At 36.2% G+C, this 19,137-nt stretch overlaps 1 protein-coding gene across 3 annotated transcripts in view; it reads left to right on the plus strand.

Moving 5' to 3' along the window:
* PCDH9 (protocadherin 9) overlaps positions 1–19,137 on the plus strand; it is a 675,647-nt gene that overhangs the window by 497,644 nt on the left and 158,866 nt on the right. The gene's annotated exons all lie outside the window — the stretch shown is intronic.

The raw sequence follows: 19,137 nt of genomic DNA on the forward strand, positions 1-19,137 counted from the left end.
ACTTCAACAATAAGTAAATTCCATTATCATCTAACTCTGTAAATCACTGAAGTATGTGCTTAGTGTTCTGTGTCTTGTGGACTTCACATATCAGATATCCAGCTAATGTAAATTAGCATAATTTCACTCATAACTAAAGTCACTTTGATTTACACCAGCTTTAGAATTGACTTAGCCTCAGTATCAAGACCTGCAGGTGGTTCTTGAAGAGACTTACATTTATTACTTATAAAGCATAAGAATTCAGTACTCTTTGATCAAGTTCTTTTAGATACTGCATGTGTGAATAGTTAAAGTTTATAATGAATTTACTTATTTGAAGACAATTGATGTTACATGGGATTTCTGATTTAGCAGAGTGATACAAAATATGCTGAAAATACAACATGACTGTAATTTATGCTTAGCAAAATATAGCAATTGCAATATGTAATTCAATGACAGTGCCAATGTTGTTCTCATTATCAGTCTCCATAATATGCTCAATGAAGTGATGTTTATAGCTTGTGTAAACTCGTTTTTCATTTTTTCCTCTATTTTCAAATTTTCATGTATCTTCAGAAGGTGAAGAACTTGCACCAGTTGAACCTTTGAATTCAGCAGCTTCCTTGTTTTTATATTTAGTTATTTTCCCGAGTCATTATATTAACAGTCATAGGTTATTTAAATCCAGAAAGAAGTCTATTTTCTTACTTTTAAAGGACAGAAACATGAGGCTATGTCTCAGCCCATTACAGAAAGACTGCAAAAGCACAACACCAGCAAAGAGTTAAACACAGATATGCATGATGAAGCTAAAACAGATTAAAAGATCTGCATATCATTTTGTATACAAAAGGAAAAAATACGCTCAAAGCATCCTCTTTCATTGTTTTAGAGTATTTACTGCTTTATCTGAGTGACTTTTAGGCCCCATTTTTTCAGGCAGTGGGAATAAATTGCCAATTGTATGAGCAAGCACCTGATGTGTATGAGGAAAGTCAAAACATCCCAGTCATCCAGCAGAAATCCAGGGATTGCACTGTTACTTTGAGTGAATATATAAATATTTTCATACCTCTGGTCTGAAAGATAGTCTTAAAAAAGACGAGAATCTTTAAGTAGTAATGGTGAGTTATGGTGTCAATACATATGGGATGTGGTGCAAGTCCTTAGCATGATCCTGTCATCCAGAGACTACTCACCCACACAGGTGGAAAAGTAAAGTCTTCCATGGTTGAATTTGTCTAAATTCAGTTTCAAGCCAGTTGATGCTGTTTTTCAGACTGGAAGACTGATGCTTATTGCTATCTGACCTCACACTCTGGATGTCCAAGTGCTCACAAATAGTGGCCAAGTCACACACTCAATATTTGTGTAGATAAGTGCTGACCTTGTTCCTGTTTTTTCTTGCTATTTACTGAAGTGTGCCTGACTGCTGAGTTTTTATCATTTCAACCAGTGCCAACTCTGTAAAGTTTAAAATATTTTATCAGCTCATAGCACTGAGAGCAATTATTTGCATAATTTCCCAAATACTTGTTGAGGTACCAAATAGCTCCGTGGACATGGAGCAGTTGGAGATCTGTATGGGGACCATCAGGGCAGAGTCTGGCAGCATTCATCCTATTGCCCCAGCCGGAGGCAGGGCAGCCAGGGAGCACATCCATAGGGATGGGAACAGGCTGAGGCCAGGCTATGGGCCCACAGATTCAGCAGTGCCTATGACGGGGCAGGGCAGAATGGTAGGGAGCTGAGGCCAGCCCTACTCTGGAGTTGATGGAGCAGGGTCTGATGGCCACAGATGACTGACATGGGGTCCTGGACAGGGTACAGGGAGGCCCTTGGGGGTCTGGGCACAGTGAATCATGTGAATACCCTCAGGGCCCTCACAATCCTTTTTCTAACCCACTGCTTTCCTAGGCACCTAATTTTTAAGTACAATGTTAATTGTATATTAGCTTTTACTTTCTCTATTAAAATACAACTTGTTCAATATGGCCTTTGATATCAATGATCCATATCATTCCATAAAATTATTGTGTCCTTAGTATTTATTACTCTATTAATCTTTGTATCATCTGTAAACCTCACTAATAAAAAAAAAGCTACTGACTCAGTGAGTTGTGATAAGATACAAACCCTCTCAGCAGGACCACGATAGGTGCTGAGTCAGTAGGACAGCATTAGCAGATAGAGAAGTACAGGGAGAAAAGAAAACCTTTCTCCTTCCTTTTGTGTTTCCAGTAAGATACTGTGCTGTGTTCACAGGGAGTGGAGTTGTTTGGCCACAAACAACTGTCAGCTTTTGGAGCATTTAAGGACATGGGGTCCGTTGTGTTAAATGGAGACTGAAAGCAAGGTGCTCAGTACTTGTAGTGCTGGGTGATGCCAATGCATGGCTGTGTTTTGAGGCAGTGCAGTGCTCAAAACCAGTAAGCTTGTGGGAGTGGTAAAGAGATGATGATGATGATGATGATGATGATGATGATGATGATGATGATGATGATGATGATGAAGAAGAAGAAACAGTGTCAAGGACCTCACTCTGCAAATTTACAGTTCTGGATGACTCTGCTTGCAAGGTCAAATTTTGACATGTTTTAACCATTCTGTATAATGATGTAGGAGAATTTATATTTTAAATCATTTGCTAGAAAGTTTTATTATGTTCTGTTATTTTGTGAACTCCTCTATCACATGCCTAGCACCTACTCACAGCAAGTCACTCTTCTTTCCAGCACTTTGCAAAACATATAGGGGTTTTGAAGGATGATAGGATTTCCTTTTTTCAGTTTTTTTAAGCTGTTAAAGCTGCTTTAAAATACTGGCCTTATTTGATAAGAAGTCCTTCTGTCACATGTTTTTGACTTTTCTAAATCAAATAGAACACACAGAGATGAGCTGTACTGGGGGACTGAAAGAACAAACAGTTCTTCTTGTGAACTGAAATGTCTGCTATGAAAATATGAGCATCTTCAAAACACAATACAGTGCTAGCAGTAGTGGAACATTAAAATGGATGTGAATTTATATAACTGTTTGCCTCTGTCTTTTTCTATTCTGTCTCTTTGAAGGTAGATAGGAATGTAAGCACATAAAAGTGGACTAAATTAATGAAAACCATGTGGCGTAGAATATCTGCATTTCTACTCACGTGCCATTGGGATGGAAAGCTTTATTTAAGTACACCTTTGTCTCTTACCTAGACAAGTAGGATAAATCTAATGAGTGTGAGCAGACATTGCCTGTGTCTGTATAAACCCTATCAGTGCCTTTTGTCAGGCAGAAAAATTATGATAAAAAGGAAAGAAGATTAGCCTTTGACAGTGACAATTCTCTATAAAAGATTTAATAGTCATTGATGGTGTTTAATGTGTAACATACTGGATAACATTTACCTTTGTGATGAAACTTCATAAGGAAACAAAAGCATTGGCTTAGCAGGTTTTAGCTGCAGTTGGACATTATGTGCTACAGAAATCCCAGCAGAGCCCGCTGTTCGAAGAGTTCATTGTTATTCAGTTTGTTAACATGACAATGATCAAATATATGCAGGCTAAACCACTCATTTATTCTAATTAAAATAACTGTTTCAATCTTCTATAGGTTTTATCCTTCTAGGGTGTATATCTAGCAAAAGAATTATTGGTAACCTTAAAGTGTTACAGGAAATGGCATAGTGCATTCTGTCTCCAGGGGCACTGTGATTTGATGCAGAAGGACCAGCATTTTAAGAGCAGTCCAGTTTTTGCTTCTACTTGTAATAAAAGTGGTGGTCATTTACTGAGGAGTGGGCTTCTGGCAGCCATCTGGGTAGCTTGATACTTTATTTTGTAATACAGTTGAAAACAATGACAATAACAAAAGGCACTAAGCAGACTGATGTATACCTACTTTAGTTTTTCTTTCATTACAGAAAAGCATGCAAAGGCTGGCTTTATGTGATAATCCTATTGATTTATTCAAATCAAAAACAGCTCTGTGGTAATTGGAGAAGTTGGTTGGTAGATGGACTTACTGAATGCCTTCTTTGCTTCAGTCTTTACTGCTAAGACTAGCCTTCAAGAATCCTAGATCCTGGAGGCAATAGAGAAAGTCTGGAGAAAGACAGACTTTCTTATGATTGAGGAGGATTGAGTTAGAGATCACTTAGGTAAACTTGACACCCACATATCCATGGGCTGTGATGAGATGCACCCATGAGTGCTGAGGAAGATGGCTGATGTTATTGCTGAACCACTCTCAATCATCTTTGAAAGGAAGGCCAGTGGTGTCCTGGGATGCATTAGAAAGAGTCTGGCCAGCACATCAGGGGAGGTGATCCTGTCCCTCTGTTCAGCCCTGGTGAGGCCACGTCTGGAGTACTCTGTTGAGTTCTGGGCTCCCCAGTTCAAGAAAGACAAGGAACTACTAGAGCAAGTCCAGAGGAGGGCTAAGAAGAGTTAAGGGACTGGGGCATCTCCATAATGAGGTAAGACCAAGACAGATGAGAACCTTTAGGCTAGAAAATACTTAGATGCATTAATGATGATATTATCAATTCATACAAATATTTTAAATTAATGGTTAACTCTTCTCAGTTCTTCCCAGCAACAGGACAAGGACCAATGAGCACAAACTTAAACACAGGAAGCTCCATTAAAATATAAGGAAAACCTTCTTTAATGTGAGGGTGACAGAGCACTGGAACAGCCTGCCCTGTGATGTTGTGGAGTCTCCTTCCATGGAGATATTCACAACTCTCTTGGACACAGTCTTCTGCAACTTGATGTAGGTTAACCTGCTTTAGCAGGGAGATTGAACTAATTATCCAATCCAACTAGGATTTCCAGATGTCCTTTCCAAGCCCAGCCATTCTGAGATTCTCTGATTCTGCATGTTGATTCTTGGTACATTTTATTTGTTGTGTGTCATGTCCTGCAAATTAGTTGTATTTAATTTAAATTAACTGATCTCTTAGAATTGCAAAATAATTGTCTTCCTTACATTGAGAGAGGTGCTGGCACTGAACTGACTAGCTTGCTCAGCAGTTTGAACATCATCAAAATATTCAATCAATTGATTCAAAATAAAGAACTGATGAATGTGCATATTCTTTTCCATTTTATATCATCTCTTTCACTACTCACATCTTAGAACTAACCTCAGAAACTGTAATTAGATTTGAAAATGATAAGTTATAGAGTCTACCTTCTTTACGAACATAAATTAAGTGGTATGATTAAAGTTTTGCAGTGGTAAATGTTCTGCTGTTAAATCTTTTTTTTGGGGAGGACTACTGTTTTATCTTCTATATCCAAATGACAGTTACTGCATGGTGAAATGGACGAGGTATGGTGGTAATCCTTTCACTGGAAAGTAGCAACTGAAACTACCACCACCATTGTGAAAGTTTTCTGCTACAGAGCTTTCACTACACAGGAACCCGTCCAAGTGTCCTCAGAGAGTCAATGTGGCTCTTTCCAACTTGGAGTGAAAGCAGCACTAGTATAGCTTTTATGATCAGACAATAGTGCTGGGTCACACCTGAGCCTGCATCTCACCTAGGTGGGTGCATGCATTACCTAGGACGTGCAGCTGGGCATCAGGCTCAGCTGGGAATTCATACTTTTAGCTGCCTCTCCAGTGCATGAAGCAAAGCAGGAATACTCATATACTTGAGCTATGGACTCAGCCGTGAAGCAGCAATTACAAGCTAAGGTAGCTACAAGCAGATTTCTGACTGTTGCTGCCTGTAACTTGGGAAGCTGAGTCAATATCAAGGCATTACATCTATAGTCTGGAAATAAAATGTTCAGTTGGTGAATTAGGGTGCAGACTTGAGACAAATATTAAGCCATGGCCTATTTCCCATCCTTGGCTGCATCTGGGAGCCAGACATGAATAATAGTCATAACTACAGTAACTGTTGTGATAGCTGTCTAAAATAAGTGTGTCACAGTGACTGAACTGGAAGTATGAATTTCTTTATTGATCTTTGTTAATGCACTTTTTTTCCCTCTATTTTTTTCTGCTTTTAAACAAAGAGTTGATAATTCTTTCTCCTTTCATCAGGAAGAAAATGCTGGTTGATATGTTACTGTTCTGCTGAGATTATGTGCCTTTCCTCAAAATAAATTATCTAAATACCTGTCTAATGTCTAATACTAAATATAAACTACATTTACACATCTATAAAAGCAAGGTTAAAGCAGCTGCTTGCTGTATTTGTAGTAATGAGATTTGTAGGGGAAAAAAGTGTGTCTAACAATATTGTCAGTGTAAATTTCCCTTTATTTCTGAAATCTCAATTATGTTTAATTTATCCCTTCCCTGCTCTCTCAAACCTCTCTCATGGCTTTCTAATCACCTTAAGTGAATACTTACTTTTCTTAAGAGCAAAGTATAAATAATACTTGTATTACATATATGAAGTGCCACTGAGAACTGACTATATGGCAGAGATAAGCTGAGTTCCTTATTTTAGCTAATATTATGAAACAAGAAAGATTTTCTTTGTGATAGAGACTCTTGTTCCTCAAACATTATTTCTCTGTCCATATTCCTACATAGAACATAGCTGCGAAATAGAATTTACATTCAATTTCCTCCTGCAGTGGCTTACCTCTCTCTTGTAGTTTTGTCACAACAGGTGGTGGATAAAAAAAACCCAACCAAATAAACATTCAGAGACAAGAAAATCCTGAAGACCTAAAAATAAGCCAGAATAAAAATATAGGAATGTTATTTATTTTTACAGTGTACTGTGATATAAATAAACAGTAAGAATGAATTATGGTAATAGGAACAATCTACTAAGTAGGGACAAGACTTTAAAAGCACTGCTTCTTTCTCTGAGAAGCAAATTAGTCTTACTTTTCCCTGACTTTTTCATTTTTTCCATTCTTCTCACCTTCCTTCGCCACACGAGCTTTCCACCCCATCAGTTAGGCCAGCAGCTGAATCAGTTGTTGACTGAGACAAACATTAAGTGAGTGAATGGCCATTGAGAGATTAGTAGATAGAAATAGAAAAGCAATCTCTTAAAATAATAATGAGAAAGTGTTTATAAGTCATGAAATGATAATTGGGAGATGCTTGTGGTTTTATGGCTCCTGATGGCAGCTTGGAACATACCATGCCAGAGCACCTCATAACTGTCCAGCCTGAGGTCTTGCTTTAGCAGTTTCTCTACATTATTTTGCACTATTACTCTTAAGATGCAATATTAGCCATGCAGGTGTCAAAGAGAAAGGAGTAATGTAGTCACAGAAAATTATCAGCTGTGTTTTCCTTGTATCACTGACTTGCCACTACCCAATCATCATGCTATCTCCCTTAAGCATATGAAGATCTTAGGCTCATATTTTTATGTTCTAACTTATGAGAGTGTGGGTCAATGCAAATAAATTCTCAAAGGGTACAGTGTTCATATTCTGTACATTTTATTCTGGACTGGTTTTATCTTCACATTTTAGATTAAATACCTGTTATTGGTTACAGTGCATTGGGAATATGTCTGTGGTAATAAGTGAAGTGGCCCTGTAGAAGCAGAGGCATAGAGTAAAAGAGGTGGTTTTGAGGTCTCTGTATCCTCACTGAGCATTTTTTAGGGTATGTATTTGTGCTCTTGAGAGTAGCTCTGGTTTGATCATGTGGACTGAGTACCCATTACTGGTGTCTTAATTTAATCCAAGAAAAACTCTATGTGCTCTAGTAATTCTCTGTGCTGTGAACCAAAGAGCAGTAAATGGGAAATTTAAGAGATTCCCTTCAAAACTGTACTGCATATCACCAGAAAAATGCTAGTGTAGACATTTCTTACTTAAAAATACCTAATTAAGACTACATGAATAAATACTTAATAGTTAAATCTTGGCTAATACTGAAAAACTACTTAATAAATAGATCTCTTAAAACCAGTAATGAGACTGCTTCACAGTGAATTGCTTCACAATATGAGTAAGAACATTAAAATCATCTTAAAGTAGTAAATTTTAAACAGTTCTCAGGATCCATAATTGATGGACTCATTTGCAGACCAGAATTAAGATATGAGCTTTTTTCATATTAAGCAAAGAAAAAAATAAGCTGTTTCAATGTCTTCTTTATGGGTTTTATTCACAACCAGATTCATACTGGTTGTCTGGACTGCAATTGTTTGCTTACTTGCGGTTAATGCAGACTTTAGCAAAAAAACAGGCATCCCAACGTTAAACATTCATGGAAAAGGCTGGTTACTGACAGTTGTTAACATAGTAGTGATTAAAGAGCACTTTGAAGGTATGTTCTCCAAAGTAGAATGTTTAGGACATATAAGCTTAAAGGAAATGACCAGTGGCAAATAAAAGATTTGTCTTGTAACAGTATTTTTAAGTCACTAGTCAATGCCAAGCAAGGTTGACAAGAATAATAATATATAATTCCTTTTTTTAAAAAGTAACCCCAAAACTCAAGTGTTTAATTATTGATCCAAGTAATATTTTCCTTTCAAACTCATCCGGGGGCTAAGAGCCATTAGTTAAAGCATCTGACAGAAACTCTTCCTAAAGGATTAATGAAATGAACTCTTCAGCAGTTTGTGAAAAAGGAATTTTACACTAGTAGATTAAAGAAAACAGACATGTAAAGCATACTGAGTCACTTAGAAAGAATAATAATTACACTAAGGTTTCTTCCATTCCTCCTTTCCCTGAAAACTACTTTGGAGTGATAAGTCTAATCCAAATGATTAGATCAGTCTAATCCAAATTAGACTGATTAGATCAGTCTAATCCAAATGATAATTACTGTTGAAAACACTATAAACAAAATAATTTTTCAGGATAAGTTTGCTACCTTTATTCATACTTTGTTACTTCACCACCCAACATATCTGTGTATTTTATATATACACATACATATATGTATTTTATGTAAAAACTAACTAATTAATATTGATTAATAAGATACTGCTCACTCTAATGAAAAATATCACAATTATGGACCTGTTTGGTATTGTCTTGCTCTTCTTCCGACTGTTAAGGTGTTCATGAATTATTTGTACAGAAATATTTCACTGTGTGTGTGTGGCATGTGTAAGGTATTAAAGTTCTGTTATTGCTATTTCTGTTAGAAACTTTTCCCCCCATTCTGTATAGTCAGCATGTACTTACCACATCAGCATACAATTAAAAAAAAAAAAAAGATAACCTAAATTCTTTTTGAAAATCTATTCTTGTGCCCATTGGTATATCTTGAAGCCTAGCACCTTTAAAAATTGAGTCCAGAGAGACTTTGCCAAGCCATTACTGGAAGAAAAAGGACTTAAACACAGATCCTAGCTTTATGCCCCACCCTTTAGATCATTTCTTTATCCTTCCAGTCTTTCTGTGGTCACAATTCTTATAAATGTCAGTTGGAGCAAAATTACTAGTCTTAGAGTTACGAGCCAAGAGTGAGGAAAAGCTGACTTAGATAAATTTTATTTTGCACTCTTGCAAGCCAATTTTCAATAATCCACTTTATGGCCCTGTACACCCTGTTGAATTGTGGGATAAAAAAGTGCAACTGACATAATTCAGCACATTGCATCTAAAGGTAGACTCTCATTTGGAGAGAGGCGAAGTAGAAAGTCAAAATTAAATTGGTTTGGTTTATTTCAAGCCTCAGGAGCTCTGATGACATATGCCATTTCACCTAAACAGGTATTTTTAGTATTTCATATAGAATCAAAAATTGCGCATTGGAGTTCCTATCTATTGTAGAATTAAATCGACATTTTCACTTGGGTATACTCCAGGAGTGAAATTATGGCCCCATTCAATCTGATGGAACTTTTTGCAATTGACTTCAAGAGGGACTAGGACTTCACCCCAGGAGTGTATTTTCAGGCTAGCTAACATCTTTTTTTAATGTACCCCCTACATAGCCTATTAAATATTCTTGTCATTACAGAATACAGAAAAGCCCATTTTCCAATTTGTCTCGCTCCGACGAGCACTGTTTCATAGAGCTCCTCTCAACCCCTGTTGTTTCCTACTTACTAGTTAGAGCATGAAAAAGCCAGTGGGTCAGGGGTTGCTTTCTCAGTCATCACGTATACCTTCTAGCTGCTAACGGAGCATGAAGGCTTCCTAACGGGCAACCTGAATTTAGTTACAGGCTTTTGACATACCTGGTCCATCTTTTATTTGAAAGTTTTTATTATAGGCATGGTTTAGTAAAATACCCCCATGATTTGAAACAGCTGGCCTATGGAAGTCATAGGGAGAGAAGACACCATGAGAAAGGACAGGAAAACAAGGTTCTGAGCATCTCTTATGCAACCACAACAGAAAGAAAAAATACCCTGTGTTTTAATTACTGTATATTTGTCACTCCTTACAAAAAAAAAAAAAAAAAACAAAAAAAACCCAAAAAACAAAAACCCAAAAAAACAAAAAAAAACCCCAAAAAAAAAAAAAAACCAAAAAAAAAAAAAAACCCCAAAAAACCCACAAAAAAAACCCAAAAACAAAAACAAAAAAACACTTTAAATTTGTAGTGCATTTCAATAACCCTGAAAACAGATTACCTTTGTATATGTATAGAGGCACCCCAGAGTCTGTGTGTGCTGCCATCTCTGCAACAGTACTCTGGTTGCTGCTGTTCCACAACACTGCTTACAGCATACTGGAGGACAGAACTGAAAGAAAAACACATAAAACTGGTTATTTTCACCCAACAGTGTTTTCTAAGATATACAGGAGGGCTGGATTTCATCACAAATTTGAGATGATAAAATATGACAACTGAAAAAACACTTAAGCTGACTGCAAGTGTTTTGTGTGAAGGATCTAATCTGCCAAGAGCTCAAAGAGATTTTCTTTGGATTTAATGGGAAAACTTAGGAGCCTGCTCTGATGAAGTTAGTTTAGTGAACATTTATCTTCTACTTAGATATTTATATTAAATAAAAATGTTAATTTCTTTGTGTAAATAGAATAAAAATCAAAATCTTAATGATAAATTCAGGGATACCCAAAGTCTGAATTAACTATCTGTTTACTTAATTGTAGCCAAGTATGATCCCCTGTTCATGTAATATTCCGATCATACAAAATACATTAAGAATCATATAAATTAAAACAACCAAAAAAACTAAGAGATGCAGTCTCATGAAGAGACAGTTATTTGTTTGATTTTCATGCAGACATTCAGATATAGAATCCAACGTGATCAAATACCAGGAATTAGATTAAGTTCTATAGGTTACATTAAACATACGCTTTTCCACAAAATCACTCTCAATTTTCTCTGATACAACTATGTGCAGGCCTGCACTCTATTTTACTGCTTGTGCAGATAAAAAGCTCTGCTTAGCACTTATCTTCAAAGCATTTTACAAACAAAGCATTCTCCTAACTGTATTAAAGTATGCAATCATTTTTTGGGTCTGATGTGATTCTTGCTTAATTTGGAAAAGTTTAGGGACTTTTTACGTATAATAGAGATGGTTAATATAAAGCATTAGTATGTGCCTGATCCAACAAGAGCATAAAAAAAAACCCCTATGCCCTGCATATCTAATGCACTCAACAGTTCTTAAGCTGACTTAACATACTGTATTGTTGCTATGGTTACTCTACGTTACATTGTCTCATGCATGGCCTCTCTCTCTCTCTCTCTCTATATATATATATATGTATAAAAACCACTATAGCCTTATATCATAGGATTTCATACAGTTTATCTTTTGGGATGCTCTACTTCACTGATTGAAAGTTTTTTAATGTATATGCATAGTATTCAAAAAGAAAATAAAAGCCTTTGCTTTCCTTCATTTGTATTCAAGAAACATCAGAAACTTCTAATGCTATTGCCAATTCACTAGGTGAGTGTCCATATAAATATATATAGTAAAAATATATTTATTTTTAAACACCTGACCACACGAAAAAAAAACTTCTACAAAATATTGTAGAAGAAAAATGTTTATGTGCCTCTTTTACATCCAGGTTGAAAGACCGGTTCATTCAATAAAATATTATGTTAAAAATGTGTTATCTCATTCTTCTTCACTTTTGTTTCCAAAAAGAGTTACCAGAAAAGTGGGCTACTGTACTGGGTGTGTGATTGGGCATGTTTGTGATTTTTAAATCTATTTTATTTCTAGACTCCTATCTAGTAGACTCACAGTTACACTTAATTTTATAACAGAAATAAGACATGTTTATGTTTTGCCACTAAAAACCAAAATTAGAAGAAAAGCTTTTAAGATGTCTGGAAACAAGACATAATAAGGTTCAGTCTAAGCACTTTTCAAGAACATCATTTTAGCAACTTCAATCCCTTTTGTTTTCATTATTTATCACATTTTAGGTAAATGCAAAGGGTGAGATAAAGATAACATCACAACGATTCTCCATCCAAAGGGTAGCAGTTGGATACTTGAACTGAAATACTTTATTTGCAGTGATAACAAGTAAGGCTTTGGCTGCATTGGTCTGCTTAGTGTCTATGTAGTTAATGAACTGTTTTTATCATAATTTAAAAGACAAAAGACTAATTCAGTTGCTGTTCTTGAAGTGAAAGAAAACCGGCTGTGTTGAATATATGGATGGGTGATTATCTTACAGTGCTGAAAGCCAGATGGGACCAGAAAGGCACAGGATAATATTTGTAAGCAATGCAAAGCTATCCTTTTGCACTAAGAGCTAAAGCAGGGATTTGCCTCTCCAGTAGGCAGTCATCCATCACCTTTTATAGAGATTCTTTTTGTATGTATCCACATTTTCAAGATTTAATGTGAGTGTACAGAATTGGGTAGGAAACAGAATATAATTAGACTGTTCTTTGGATATGCAAATTCTAGTCATAGATTTAAAAGGACTCTGAATCCTTTCTAACTTGCACTTACCTTTCAGTGCTACAGAAACATATTTGCAATCAGAGCTTAGGCAGGTCTTAGCTGCACGGCATTCTGTAGTAGTTATCATTGGTTTAAATAAAATAAAATTGTTTTCAGTACAATTTACAGAGCTAGTTTTATGCATTCTTTGGTTTGCCACTACATTTACTGTGAACTTTCCAGTATGGCTAACTCTCTGGTAGAAATATTAGTTAATGGAATAAAACCAGTGAAGGAATCAGTTTAAAAATCAGCAGTCTCACAGGGATTTGGATATCATCCTACCTTAAAAACATCTTGAGTGTATATTCTTGAAAGATTTCTATTGGTGGCTAAAACTGCAGCCAATCAATTTCTCATTCTCAAAGTATTTCTCATACACCTTAAGTGCTCAAAAGGGAAGGGCAAGTATTTTCCATCCATCCCTATCTCTTTTCAAAGCTAGATTACCTCCGTTGTGCCTTAAAAACCTCTGCAGTCATTACAATGAAGAAATGGCAAGTAATGAGGAACGTGAACCATGAAGAGTAGGATACTCAGCCTTTCCAGGGAGAATTTAAATTCTCAGTTTGAGAAATTAGAATATGCTTGGAGGCCTAGAAATACTTTTAGTAGGTTGTAGAGCAGTAACTGTAAATGAATAACTGAATATTCTTATACAGATTGTTGCCACTTTCTGCTTAATCAAAATGGTTCATCTACCTTTTTTTCCTGTATTTCATTGCCATCTGTGTCTCTAATATGAACATTCAAATAATGAAAAGGAAACAAGGTGACTAGATTATGGGTTGTGCCAAATGAGGTGTTTTTTCCCGTCTTTATTATGTGAAAAGAGATGTCACTCATCATTGTCTTGTTTTTACAAGGTAAAAATGACTGTACTATCAAAACTATAGAGATTTACAGATGAAAAATTAAGAATCATTATTATTTAAAAAGTAAATTTCTGTACTATCTTTGTTGCAAATTGAAATATAAAGATATCATTGTTTTAAAGATAGGGTGATAGCCTCATATATATGGCATTCAAAATATGCTTATAATTTTTATTCTTTTAATGATGTTTCTGGACAATATTTGGCACTGCATATGGACTAACTTGTGTGGGTTAAACATAACCAATTCTAACATTATGATTACATGTTCAAGTCTGCAGCCAAAAATCTAGCTCAGTTTCTCCTTTTGAAACTAGGATTCAAAAGAGAAATCATTTAACAAATATTTGTTTATCCATATCCAGGTGTATATGAATATGTTAAGGAAGAGTGACCAATGTTTGCTGTTGTAACATTGAAAGTAGTTTCAATTGTACAAATATGTTATATATGTTGACCTAGTCCACCCCAAATATCATGTGTTACCCTATATGTCATTAAAACATCTTTTAGGATCTGAGAGTTAGCATTTATTTGCCAAAAACCTCCTGACATTTACTCCCCTAAAATTAAGTCTAATCAACCCCATGCCAAGGTTAGATACCTTTATACCTCTGAGTGCCTATGCCAGTCTCTGGCCATGTATGCTACAGCGTGAAGGGAGGGCTTTTTGTCCCCAACTTTACTTCATAGTGGGCATCTTCCATTTCCACCCATTGTTTCCTGTAACACAGCTGTGACAAAGTCTGAAAGAACCTCTAAAATATTTTGGAGCTGCTGTGCAGCCTGGGCTCTTCTGTGCTTGGCTGTGGTCATCCTTGGTCAGCGCAACTACAGAAACATGCTAACATGCTCAGGATTTTAAGGAACTTGGGCTATGGTCATTCCTGAGCATACCCTTGAGCATTTCTGATGTACATAGTGGGAAATCTAGCCCTAGAAGTTGGCATGTATGCTCATCAAATCATTGGCAGACACCATATGTCTTACTTCCCCTTCCACAATGCTGTATAATGAAGAAAGGGAAGGTAAGCAATACTTAGAATTGCAACAAAAATCACAGATGGGCCCTTTGTACTACTTTCACCTAAAATTGTGGGTAAAACACTTTCTGGCTGATTTGCTTTGTCTAAAAAATGGTTTGGTTCAGGCTGAGCATCTGCAGTAGACAAGGACGACAGTGAGAGGAAGCAAAAGTTATAACCAAGGACATTCTGTCTATTATTATATTATACTGAACTGTCAGGAAAAATTAAATCAAAAGGTTGTCTGATCTCAGAGGAGAATCACACAGAACTTCAGTTAACGTATATGCTATTCTGCCTTATTTTTTACTTTAATAAACTCTTTTTCTGTGCTCTCAATTTTCACTTTTATTCAGGACTGACAAATGGGCAAACATGACAGATACAATTTCAAATGAAAGGCAGGCCAAAACCTTTTCAGAATGTTTTTAGGCATTGCATTTTGTTCAACATTGGTTTAACTGCCTCATGAAGTTCAACAAGGGCAAATACAAGGTACCACATGTGAGTCAGGGCAATCCCAAGCACAAATAAGGGCTAGGCAGAGAAGGGATTGAGAGCACTCCTGAGAAGAAAGACCTGGGGATGTTGGAGAATGAGAAGCTTAACACACCACCTGTCAGTATGAGCTTGCATAGGAAACCAACCATATTAAATCAAAAGAAGTGTAGCCAGCATGTAGAGGGAAGTGATTCTGCCTTTCTAATCCACTCTTGTGAGACCCCACCAGAAGCGCTGCATCCAGTTCTGGGGCCCTCAGCATAAGAAAGACCTTGATTTCTTGGAGTGACTCCAGAGGATGACCAAAAAGATGATCAGAGGGCTAAAACACTTTTCCTGTGAGGACAGGCTGAGAGAGTTGGGGTAGCTTAGCCTGGAGAATAGAATACTCCAGGAAGACCTTATTTTAGCCTCCTAGTACCTAGCAGGTGCCTGCAAGAAAGCTGGAGAGGGATTTTTGATGCGGGCATATGGTGATAGGACAAGGGGCAATGTCTTTTAACTGAAAAAGATTAGATCATCTATAAGAAAGAAATTCTTTACTGTGAAGGTGGATAGACACTGGAACAGGTTGTGCAGCAAAGCTGTGGATTCCCCATTCCTGGAAGTATTCAAGATGGGGTTGGACAGGACATTGAGCAGCCTATTCTAGTGGAGGGTGTCCTTACCCATGGGAGAGGGGACTGGAACTAGATGACATTTAAAGTCCCCTCCAACCCCAACAATTCCATGGTTTTGTGATGATTCTATGCTGTAACAACTAAACTACTGTCACAGTACAACTATTAGTTGAGAGCATGTTCCAGTAAAAAACACTAGTGTGAGTTTTAAATGCTGCATTAATCCAGTAAAAAAAAGAAAATGTACCTTGGTTAGTGCTAGGCATTCAGAGGGTCTTTCAGTAAAATATACCTAATAGACATAACTAAGTGCTATTAATCATTGCTGTAGAACTTTAGAAAGTCGAAATTTGATAAAGAGTAAATACTAAAAAGTGATATACAATGAAGCCTTTTTAGGTTGAGTAGTGTCAGCCAAGGTGCCCTCTTCAAAGTCAGGAAATATTGAAATTTGAAATTTTGAAATAGTCAGGAATGGCTGTTTCAGGATGGAAGAGATAGCATTTAAAATGCACATTGGCTGCTTTCTGAGTTTTATATGACCCTTCTGTGTCTTAAATAGCATTGCTATATCTTCCAAGTGGTACCAGCCTCATTCTGTATTCTCAGTTATGCTGCAGTATTATTATGTACTTTGCTGATGTCCGATTGCAAACAACCATTGCTAATTGGCTTACTTGAGCTTCCATATATAACTTCAAAGAGCTTATGAAGGTAACCCATTGAGATTAAGAAGGCATAAGGCCTGTTTTCAGGTGCCTGACAGGGAGATGGAAATGAACCCACCTTCCCATACAGTGCAGCAAAAGTAGAGCAGCTTTCTATCAGTAATTCTGATTTATCTTTAGTGTGTCAGATTCAGCACTTTATCATCAAACTCACTGTCTCATCACTGCATAGCATTGTAACAGGGATAACCCAAAAACTGAGTGCAAGAGGTTCAGAGGTCTAATATTTGGTTCAATATGTAGCAGTATGTTTTTCCCTGTCGAGATTTAAGGTTGCCCTTTACATAGTTTAAAAAAGACTATAGTATTTAGGAAACAAATGTGATATTAAAAAGTTTTTCCCTTAGAAACACAGTGTAGAAATACTGAAGGTGAGTAGAATACTGAGGAGAAAACAAAAACCTTTTCTGAAAACCAGTTTCCACAATGATTTTACAAATGGTGCAATGAAACAGTGATTATATTTCAAATATTTCAGTAAACACATTTGATACTTTCCCCCCACTATAAAATCTTTTTTATTATAGTGTAAGAAAACAACACTGAGATGATACCATTTTGCTACATAAAACATGCAACATCCTTTTTTGGAGTTATTATTGAGAAAAGACTGAAAATATTTATAAATTTAACAAAAAGGTAATGTAAAAAATTATGCTTAAATGACACTTGGTACAGTTTAGTACACATACACTTTTTCTGAAAACAGACAAATTTCTTAGTGTCTTTATCTTACTACAAATTATGCATTTTCTCTGCACATGGGGTAGTAGTTAAGAAGCTAGTATATTTACTGCATTCATTTTAATTTCTTTGGTGGCAACATATTTTCTCAGAAAAATTATTTATAAATGCAAATATAAAAATATGTTTAGTACTTAATATAACATTGCTGGGCTTTGATCATGTAAATATGTGCAATTGTGTAGATGTCTATCTATATTATAATTTAGAAGAAATACTCATTCTCAAAAATTATAAATTGGAGTATTTGGGCTTAAAGAAGGGCTGTTTTGTAGAGCATTAAAATTATTCAGCTCAATTTGAAAATATAAGCAATGCCCCCTACACACACAGAGTCGTTTGGTGACACTAATATATTACCACACTGACTTCCTTGTATTGTTTCTGTGTTTCTGGCTTGTATACATGTAGTCAGGCTAACTGGAATGCCAGCCATGTCTGCACAAAGCTCAGAGAAAAGTCAGTTACCTTCTTCTTGGATGTCCTTCCTCTGTCTAACCAATTAACAGCAGAGTAAAGCATAATTTTTCCTCCTACCTATGAGGCATATGAATGCATCGGAGTAGGTTACTCCTGTCTTTCCTGTCATCTCAAGTTTGAGGTGCAGACAGTGACATTCAGGTGCTCTGAAATGTTGCCAGAAATTTTGGGTTGAAAGGCCAAATGAACTGCATTTGAGCTATGTTGAGAAAGTAGATGTTAAAAAGAGGTAAGAGGAATGAGTAATCTCCTTTCTAGCACACATATCTCTGGTATAATGTCCACTGAATGTGCCTACCTGTCTATTCACCTTATAGTACTGATTGGTGCAAAATTTCCAAGTTTAACATCTTTGCTGCAACAACTATAATAGTACCTGCATCATCCATTGTGTGTCAATATGTGACACGTGCCAACAAGTGACGTGTGTCTTTTGCCATGTTAAAAGGAAAGGAAATTGTTTTTGTTTTACATAAGGAAGTACTTTATACTAACAAAGTTAAACTTTCTGAAGAGAACTTAAGGAAATATAGCTAGCACGATTGAAGTTTTAATTTCTGTATATCTCCAGCTCATCTGTGTATGTTGATTAAGCCTAAGGAGACAATAAAACATAGCTGCATGAAAGTAATGTTTGATGTCTGATTGTTTCTAAGATATCATGAAAAGAAGATTATTTTTTCTCTATGGATTTTTTTTGTTGTTATGTAAATAATTGCCTTCTTCTTTATCTGATCAAATCCAATTACCTCAGATCTCCCAATGCCCAAGAGCTTTGGCTCTTTGTTTTTAAATATTTCTCTGTATTAAAACATTTTAACTCTTCAGCAAATGTCTCCTGTCTCCCTCTACATTTAACAAATCTTGAAGTTCTGCTGCTGAATTAAAATCTTTAATACAAACCTTTTGAGTCTAAATGTGCTTTATTTCTAGTATCTAAAGGAACTGTAGGTAAGAGATTTCAGTTCCCCCTTTTCTCTCTTATTGTATTATCCCCTAAAGTAGCTAGGCTTGTAGCCCCACTGAGAATTCTTACCAATAAAGACAAGAGAAGCACAGACATCCAAATTTAATTTCCAAGAGTCACTGCAAATTTTTTAATGTTGTATTTTTAAAGAACTGACTGAAAAGTTTTTTTATTTTGAACATTTTTTTCTCTCTTTTTTCCCCTGTACTAAAAAGAACTCATCAGCTGATCAGCTGTATCCTGCTGATGGAGTCTTGAACTGTGGACAAGACCCCAGAAAAGCCCTGTAGCTATACGAGATGAAGATAACTAATGTGGGAGCATCTAGGAAATAGCCTTTCACATTAAACACTTTAGGTTTGGCA

This window comes from Vidua macroura, chromosome 2 (assembly GCF_024509145.1).
Source record: "Vidua macroura isolate BioBank_ID:100142 chromosome 2, ASM2450914v1, whole genome shotgun sequence".
NCBI classification, from domain to species: domain Eukaryota; kingdom Metazoa; phylum Chordata; class Aves; order Passeriformes; family Viduidae; genus Vidua; species Vidua macroura.